Consider the following 8936-nt stretch of genomic DNA (forward strand, 5'->3'; position numbering starts at 1 on the left):
TTTAAGTGCTCATTTAATCCCCACAACAAGCCCGAGGGGCATTACCCTGTTAGTCCTGGTTACAAAAGAGGGAATCTAGGCATGGAGAAGTTTGATAATTAGCTGAAGATCGGAGAGCTGGTAAATGACCGGGGTTAGGGTTTGATCCAAACAATAAAATGGTTCCAGGTTCTAGCCTTCTCAGCCCTTCTCTTAACCACCTCCCAAAGCTGCTCAGCCACTTAGTGAAACAGCGCCTTGTCCTCCTGTCTTTCCTCCTCCCTGCATTTATGACCCTTTTAACAGCCCCATCCCATATCCCCCAGCCCAGTCTGAATGTTTAAAGCTCCCTTTAGAAAACTACCTGAATCAGGTAATCCACATCAACAGGCTTTCCAGAGACCAAATCACTTAGATGTTAATTGTTAACATGAGCCCACCTGCCTTTACAAAAGCCCGTTTACCCAGATTTTACACGAAATGGCAAGAAGTAGGGAACCAGTCTAAGTCACATCCCCAAAGGCACAGGCAAGGCCTTCAGTTTTTCAATTCACTTGAAGGATTTTATACTTTGCTACTGTAGTTTTGGGATGGGTAGCAAGCTTTCTCAGAAAGGTGTATTCTTTCCCTGATAGGTGCTTTCAACCTCTTTTTTAATTTTTTCCTTTTTCTTGCCAGGCAAACAGAGACAGCCTGGGCCTTGCATCTGGGAGTGAGTAGGTGTAAAGGGAGGGTGGGGCTTGCATCAAATATCCCAAACCCACTACCCTTGAGTTGATTCCAACTCAAAGTCACTCCGACTCCAAGTCCCTCAAAGGCTGTAAATCCTTGTGGAAGCAGATGACCTCTTCTTTCTCCCTCCAAGTGGCTGCTAGGTTTGAATCACTGACCTAACAGCAATTCAATAGAATTCACTAACCCTAGAGGGCCACCGGGACACCTGGTTTAGTTTAGCTTTTGCATTTCTGGAAGCGTACCAGGTTCCTTTCCTTGTGCCATTTGCTTTCTTGATATACAGCATTAAGAATGCCATCACTGGATTAGAAACCCAATGGAAGAACACTAAAAGGATGTAGATCAGCGGTTCTCAACCTGTGAGTCGCAACCCCTTTGGGGATCGAACAACCCTTTCACAGGGGTCGCCTAAGACCATTGGAAAACATGGGACAGGAAAAGAAAGGTGTGACACCCTCCTTTTCTAATCATGTAATTGTAGTTGGATAGCAAGGTGGAACCTAGGTGAGCCATAGTCACAAACCAACGACTGTCACAAACTAAACAATTTCAAAAATTTTGCAGACAAAGCTAAAAAGTCTATACACTTGAAGGTCAAGCTGGTCTAGTCGCAAGGCCAGCGTTTGGGTTCGCTGTTAGTAGCTATGTATAGCAAGTTGCTTAACAAATGCAAATTTCCTAGCTGTAAAATGGGCATGGGAGTCAAGTTATACATCTGAAGACTTAGAAAGGGACTTGGAGCTTGTTTGATCCAACTCTGGCTCAACAGAATGTAGTTCACCGTATTCCTCACATGGAACCAATGTGTCAGCCTCCATTCATTGGTCTGGATTCTGTCTTCTAAAATTCCGACATGGCAACTTAGATGGCAGGAGACACATTGCAGCTGGGTGGGAAAAAGACTCAAGTGGACTTGAACTTGAACCCAATCTTTGGACTTAACTAGCTGGAAAATCTTGAGTAAATTACTTTTGTTCTATGAGGCTCTATTTCTTTATCTGTCTGATGGGGTATTATAACCTACCCAGATAAGTTTGTTGGGAGTATTAGAGCTAATTTATGCAAACGGCCTGCACCTGGAAGGTGATTAATAAAAATTTATTGAGGCCTGTTGAGTTTAAGGCATGGTTTCATTTCAGATCTTGTTACAATCGCGGTGTATTTTGTTGTTAATTGTTTTTCCTGAAATCTCCTCAACTGTCCCTCTGGATCTAGAATCTAGTTCCAGTCCTAAATAAATAATCATTCCCTATATGTTTTCCTTGCAGTTCCCTTTCTAATAAATCCACTTCTTTTGTTTGTACAAGAACAGGAGAAGTTTAAAGATAGATTTAATAAAGTTGTAGGGTTAGATATTCTGATCCATTTGGAAAAGCAAATCCACAGAGGAGGTTATTTACTTTTTACCTTGAAACTTGGGAAGCTTCTGAACTTGGCTTCACAGAAATCCTTTGTTTCTGACTAAAAAGGATAGTTGGTAGGAGTTACACTGTGCATTAGAAGAAGGGATTGTAGCAACACAGAGAATGAGAGTGAAAGAAATTCTGTAAGATTAAGTGTGAGACAGTCCAGAACTGTTGTTCTTACAATTAGCTGAAACCTCTCAAAAGGTTTCCTTAGGAATGAAAGCTTCAAAACATCTCCTCTTGGATTTTACCTTAATCATTGAAAAAAAAAATTAAAACATGTGGCTCTTTTGGCCAAACAGATTCACTTAAAGGAATCTCTACCACCACCACTACAACAACCCCACCCACCGGTTGCTCTTGAATCTCAACCTCAGGTGTTTCCAAGTAGAATGGTGCTCCATAGAGTTCTTCTCGGCTTCTTTTAAGAGGTAGATCACCAGATCTCCCTTCTGAGGCCCCCCTGGGTGGACTCAAACCATCAACATCTCAGTTAGTAGCTGAGCATATTAGCTATTATACCACCCAGGAATTCAAAGAAATATACCGAACAGAAATGCTTGTATGAGATTTATACAAAATAGTTATGAAGATGCTTACTGCTATGTGACTTGTAATAGCAAACAAAGAAACATCAACTGGAAAAAGAAAAATGAAAAGAAACAACAATCTAAATATTTTGATAAGCAAGTAATAAAAGTAATTACAATGCACCCATAAAACAGAACTCAGTGTAGTCTTTATAAGTGATGGTGTTGACTTTGATATGCTAACCTGCCTCCTAGCTAAGATCTCTCATTTATGAAAATAGTAAGTTGTAGAATAATATTGGAAAGGTTTGTTCTACTTATTGACTGCCCTTCTCTGATTCTTTCACTTACCATTGGATTTGAAATAAAAATTTACTTTAAGAAGCAGGTGGGGGTTCTTAGACTGCCAAAGTGGCAGACGGCACAGAAAAGATTAAAAACCTTTGGTTTAATTTGGTTTGCAAAATGCTTTGAGTGACAATGGAAGCCTAAAGCCCATTTGGAAGGTTCACACATGGATTAAGCCTCCGCTGAATTCCCTCTTATCACAGTTGAGATGTAAATACTCCTATTATCAGACAGTGAGCACTATAAAGTCGATTGTGGCAGACAGACATAGTTAGGTCAAAATGTAATATCATTTGACCTCCTTTTGACCCTTTTTAAAGCTGTTTGTGTGTTTTTTTTTTAATGTGGTGAGGAAATACAAGTGGCTTAAGTCCTTGGTAAACCTCCTCTGACCATGGAGCAGGGATGTGGATAAGACTTGCTATCATGCAGTATGCATTAGGAAGTAGATTGTTTCAGATGCAGTGAAGTTAACATTTAGCACCCTAATGAGTCAACCAAGGCCCATGATAGCATTGGTGAAACACACAATATTCCTCTGGTTATTTGAGTCTTCCTCACCCCTATTATGACCCCTGTGCTATGTTTCAGTTCTGGCTAGACCGGAGCATGTACACTGGTACAGATAAGAGCTCACAACACACGGAATCCAGGTCAGATAAACCCCTCAGGAACAGAAATGGGAGTAGCAATACCAGGAGGGTAGGGAGAAGGTAGGGGGGAGGAGGGGAGAACCAAGGGCAATGACAAAATGACGGACGCATAATCACCCCCATCCCCACCCCCAACCTAGAGGGATAAACAACAGAAATGTCAGTGAAGGGAGACAGCAGTCAGTGTAAGATATGAAAACAATAATAATTTATAATTTATCAAGGAATCATGAGGGGGAAAGGGAGGGAAAAAAGAGGAGCTGATACCAAGGACTCAAATAGAAAGTAAATGTTTAGAAAATGATGATGGCAACATATATACAAATATGCTTGATACAATTGATGTATGGAATATTCTAAGAGCTGAAAGAACCCCCAATAAAGTGATTTTTAAAAATTAGCACCCTATCATTTGATCTCCTTTATGATCCATTTAAAATTTGTTCTCGTTTAAAGTTTTCTGCTTTCTTTTTTATTGAGGTTTTTATCTGATTTACTTTGTTGTTATTAGTTTTTTCGGTGTTTTAAAATGTTTTTAGTACATGAAATCCAGGTCAGGTACATCTATAGAGACAGTAACTGAATTAATGGCTCATTGGGGGTAGGGCCAGGGAAGTTGGGGGGAAATGGGGAGCTAATGATGATGAGTACAAGAACGAAGAAAATGTTCTAAAACTGATTGTGGTGATGATTGTACAATTCTTCCTGATGTGATTGAACTATTGAATTGCATGCTATGTGAATTATATGCAAATACAACTTGAAAAAAACCTATGCTATGAGTGACAATGGAACACACATTCAGAGAAATTATTTTGATATAATGTATTATGTTATACAAACCCTAGATTTTCCAGGTTATTCCAGATCCCAGCATTCTATCCTATAGCCACCTTCTGTATAATTCACACATTACAGGCCATGGAACCTGTTTTTTATATGGAAACCCTGGTCACGGCAACTATGTGAAAGGGTTGTGAGAAAGTGTGAAAGTATAATCTATTTCACCAGGGTGTTTGGGAAGAAACTTCATGGAGGAAGTGAAAAATTGAGTGAGTGCCACAAAAGATAAGCAAATGTTCAGCTGCAGGGTTTGCTGTCTAAGTGAGTAGCACTGGGGAGAAAAATATGAAGTGTGATGCATTTGTAGAAGTGAGTCATCTGGTGTGACTGGATCACAGGGCAGATGATTGCGGGGCAGAGGGGGTTGGGCATATAAGAGCTAATGTGAAATGTATATCATGCTCCAGGAAGCACTGTCAGCAAGAAATAGGTCAAATCCCAGAAACCCCTTTCATGGCCCTTCCCAAACATTATCACCGTTCAACCAGTCAAGCGTAACCATCATCCTGCCTTCTAACACCCTAACGGACTTTATACTTCATTTAAAGCAGGTACTCCTCTGTGCCTGGTTTCTTTTGCTCGTGTTGATAGGCGAAACTCCATCTTGTTGCATGCAGCTATAGGTCAGTGCCAGCTAAGAGGTAAGTGGGGATGTGGCACCCGCTGACCTCAGTGGTGGCAGCTGAGAAGGTGGAGTAGAAAGAAGGCCAAGAGGATGCAGCTCGGGAGCTGGAGCGATCAGCTAAGCCCGAGATGACTAGGGCCTGACCCAGAGCCCAGGCAGTCAGGCTGGAGAGGTGGGGAAGAGGGGGGACAGACCAGAGTGTCACCCCAAACTCTGAAGAAACCATTTAAATCATCTGGTCCATTTACGGTGTCCTTTACACATAAAGGGCCCCAGGTGGCATTGTGGTTATGTGTTGGGCTGCTAACCAACCACATTCAGGTTAGCAATTCACAAACACCACCCTGGTCCATGGGAGAAAGACAAGACTGTCTACTCCCTTAAAGACTTACAGTCCCAGAAACCCACAGGGGCAGTTCCTTGTCCTATAGGATTGCTAGGGGTTGGAAGTGACTTGATGTCTGTGACATTGGATTGGTTACACACAAAGGGGACACTTCACTGTGAGCCCAGAATCAGTGCAGCATTCACTGACAATGATATTTGTTTGGGTGTTTTTCAAGCTTTAAATGAAGCAAGCTCCATCTCTCTGTCAAATGTCATAAAGGACAGGCATTTGACGGAGGGGGAAGCTGATACAATATAAAAATAAAGGGTGTTCCATGAGACTTTAATGACCTCAAATGATTGGGGGTGGGGTGCTGCCCACAAGTCCAACATTAACCCATTAACGCATATGTCCAACACCAACCCACAAAGTCCTCCTCCATTTCACAAAACAGATGCAATGATGCTGACTGAAGTAGGAAAGCCAAATTAGTGAATGTGTAAGCATCTCAGCGCTTGCAGGGGTCTCCACACAGCTGCTCTAGCACCCAGGGCTGCATCAGGGTAGGTCCATGTGGCTTCTCCTCAGGGATGTCTTGCTGGAAGTGAGCCTTGCCAGCTGAAGCAGGGAATTGGCTAAGGCAGCTGCATGCTGGTCCAACCATCAGAAAGCAAGAGACCCGAGAACTAGAAAGGTGAGGCTCAATGAGCCATTTTTCTCTCCACCCTTCAATTAACCCATGTGTTTATCGGCCAGATTGACACAATAACTAACTCAGGAACCCAAATCAGAGTCCAGGAGAGAGTTGAGGTTTAATGGGTTTAGCTGAAAGCTGAGACAGCTCAGTATGTGAGATGGGTCTTTAGGGCAGAGTGTGGAGAGATGGTTGATGAAGCCTGAGATGAAGCCTCATTCAGTGTCTATCTTAATCTGATGCTTCTCAAATGGAAGTACCTAGGGCTTGACAGAATATCAGGAGAGACTTGGGCCATCTGATAAATAAACATGTCACTGGAGGGTCAACTTTACCATATGATTGGTAGGAAGGATGTCATTTCTATAGAAGCATATAATATAGATTAGAATGTAGTTTTCTGTGAGGTTTCAAGACAAAGAGAAAATGTTTTAAATATACCTTTAGCTAAACAATTTGATGTTTAGCCCTAGATATCTCCAGGGACAATATTTCCTATCCCTTACCATTAAGTGGAGTCCCTGGGGTAGCACAAACTATTGATCCACTGGGCTCATAACTAAAAGGCTGGAAGTTCAAATCCACCCAAAAGTGCCTTGGAGAAAAGCCTGATGATCCACGTCTTAAAAATCAAGCCTTGACAACCCTCTGTGTGTCTTCTGGCACACAGGAGGACATCAGGAGTTGCAGGGAACTTGCTAGGTGATATGCATAAGACGTCCTGGGGGATCCCTACTTCACTCTAGCAGAGATGACCTCTGGGGAAGTAATGACTGGTTCTGGAGGTCAGGGAGGGAGGAAGAGAGAGCTCTTCTTTCCCCCCTTTATTTCCTTGATAACCGATATTTGAGCATGAACATGTATTATATTTAAAATGAAAGGAAACAAATTAATAAAATAAATGACAAAGCCCCAGCATTTCCCAATACACCATGATACATAGACTGAAAGTCTCAAGGGCTTTGCAGGGGAGAAAGCTGAAGTCAAGCTGAAGAAGGTAAAAGGGGCTGCGGGGGTGGGGGGATGGGGAATTAAGGAAGCAAAGCAATGGTGATGTTCATGAAACACTCATGGTTTCTTAATTATATAGGTGGGTTTTTTTTTTCATTAGTAAGATGCTTAACTTAAAAAAAAAAAAAAAGATGCTTAACTGTTTGGTTAGAAAGATAGAAAGATAGCAGCAAGCTGGTGGCTGCTTCTCAGCCCTGACATCACACAGACCCAGAGCAGTAGCTTCGCTCTCAGCAGAAGGAAGGGACTTTTTAAAGGGCTCTGTACCATCTAAAGCAAATGTAGGCACTTGCTTTAGGCTGTTTTCCTGCGAAGCAGGGAAGGCAAAGCCATTGCTGACTAAGCTGCTTAAGCAGCTCAGACGTTTCTACAGGGAAATGTTTATCTGTTTGATGGAGTTGCAAGTTCTGGGGAGTGCCCTCATTAGAAAACAGCTGATGATTCCAAGAAAACTTGGAAGAATCACCATGGTGATGCCTAGTGACCCATTTAAAGTGTGAGGCCTATTGTGAGCTGAACTTTAAAAGATGCCTGTAGCCGGTCTAGAAGCGTTTCTTTCATTTTTCATTGGATATAACATATGAAATAAAATAGCATCATTGTTGTCAGTGTTTCCTCTCCTCGTGCAGCCTGCTGGCCTGGAGAGAGGGCCCTTAGAGATATGGAATTGAGCCCTAGCTTGGCAGCTTCTTTGCTCTGTGACCTTGAGCAGGCCCCAGCTCAGAGGGTTGACCTAAAGTGCCTCTACATTCCTGTTAGTCAAGGGATTTACTTTTTTGAATGTTTATATTCATTTCAGCTCCTTTTACTCATTTTCCCCGGGTCTTGACTACCCAGCAAACTCACCTTTTATCAGTATATGGCAGAGACCCAGGAAAGAAGCCAAAGGTGCCCAGCGGACAAGCTACAGCTATCAAAGGCTAAATCATCTTCTCTTTATTTTTCTCTTGGCCAGTGGGAGCACAGGGCTGAGATAATCACCCTCTTTTGTGCATCCTTTCATCATCAATCTGTACAAGACACCTCTCTGTTTCATCCTACTCAATTATTTTCCTCTCCTTCTTCTTTCCCATTTCTAGATTCCTTAGTGGTATAAATAGACTTTAAAATCATTTTATAGGGAGCTTTTATAGCTCTTATCACAATATTGACATATATCCATTGTGTCAAGTACATCTATACATATGTTGCCATAATCATTTTCAAAACATTTTCTTTTTACTTGAGCCCTTGGTATCAGCTCATTTTCCCTCCCTCCCTTGTGAACCCCTGATATTTTATAAAAAAATTTTTCATGTCTTACACCAACTGCTGTCTCCCTTCACCCACTTTTCTGTTGTTCATCTCCCTAGGAGGGGGTTATATGTCGATCATTGTGATTGATTCCCCCTTTTTCCCCCACCTTCCCCTTCCCCTCCTGACATCGCTACTCATTATTGGTCCTAAGAGGGTTTTCCTGTGTTGCAAGCTCTTATCTGTATCAGCGTACATGCTCTGGTCTAGCCGGATTTGTAAGGTAGAATTGGGGTCATGATAATGGGTGGGGAAGCATTAAAGAACTAGAAGAAAGTTGTATGTTTCATGAGTGAGATATTGCACCCTGACTGGCTCATCTCTTCCCTGTGACTCTTCTGTTAAGGGGATGTCCAATTGTCTACAGACGGGCTTTGGGTCTCCACTCCACCCTCCCCGTCATTCACATTGATATAATTTTTTGTTCTGGGTCTTTGATGCCTGATACCTGATCCCATTGACACCTCATGATCACACAGGCTAGTGTACTT

This window comes from Echinops telfairi, unplaced genomic scaffold (genome assembly GCF_000313985.2).
Source record: "Echinops telfairi isolate 266 unplaced genomic scaffold, ASM31398v2 ScPeMD7_70;HRSCAF=299, whole genome shotgun sequence".
Lineage (NCBI taxonomy): Eukaryota > Metazoa > Chordata > Mammalia > Afrosoricida > Tenrecidae > Echinops > Echinops telfairi.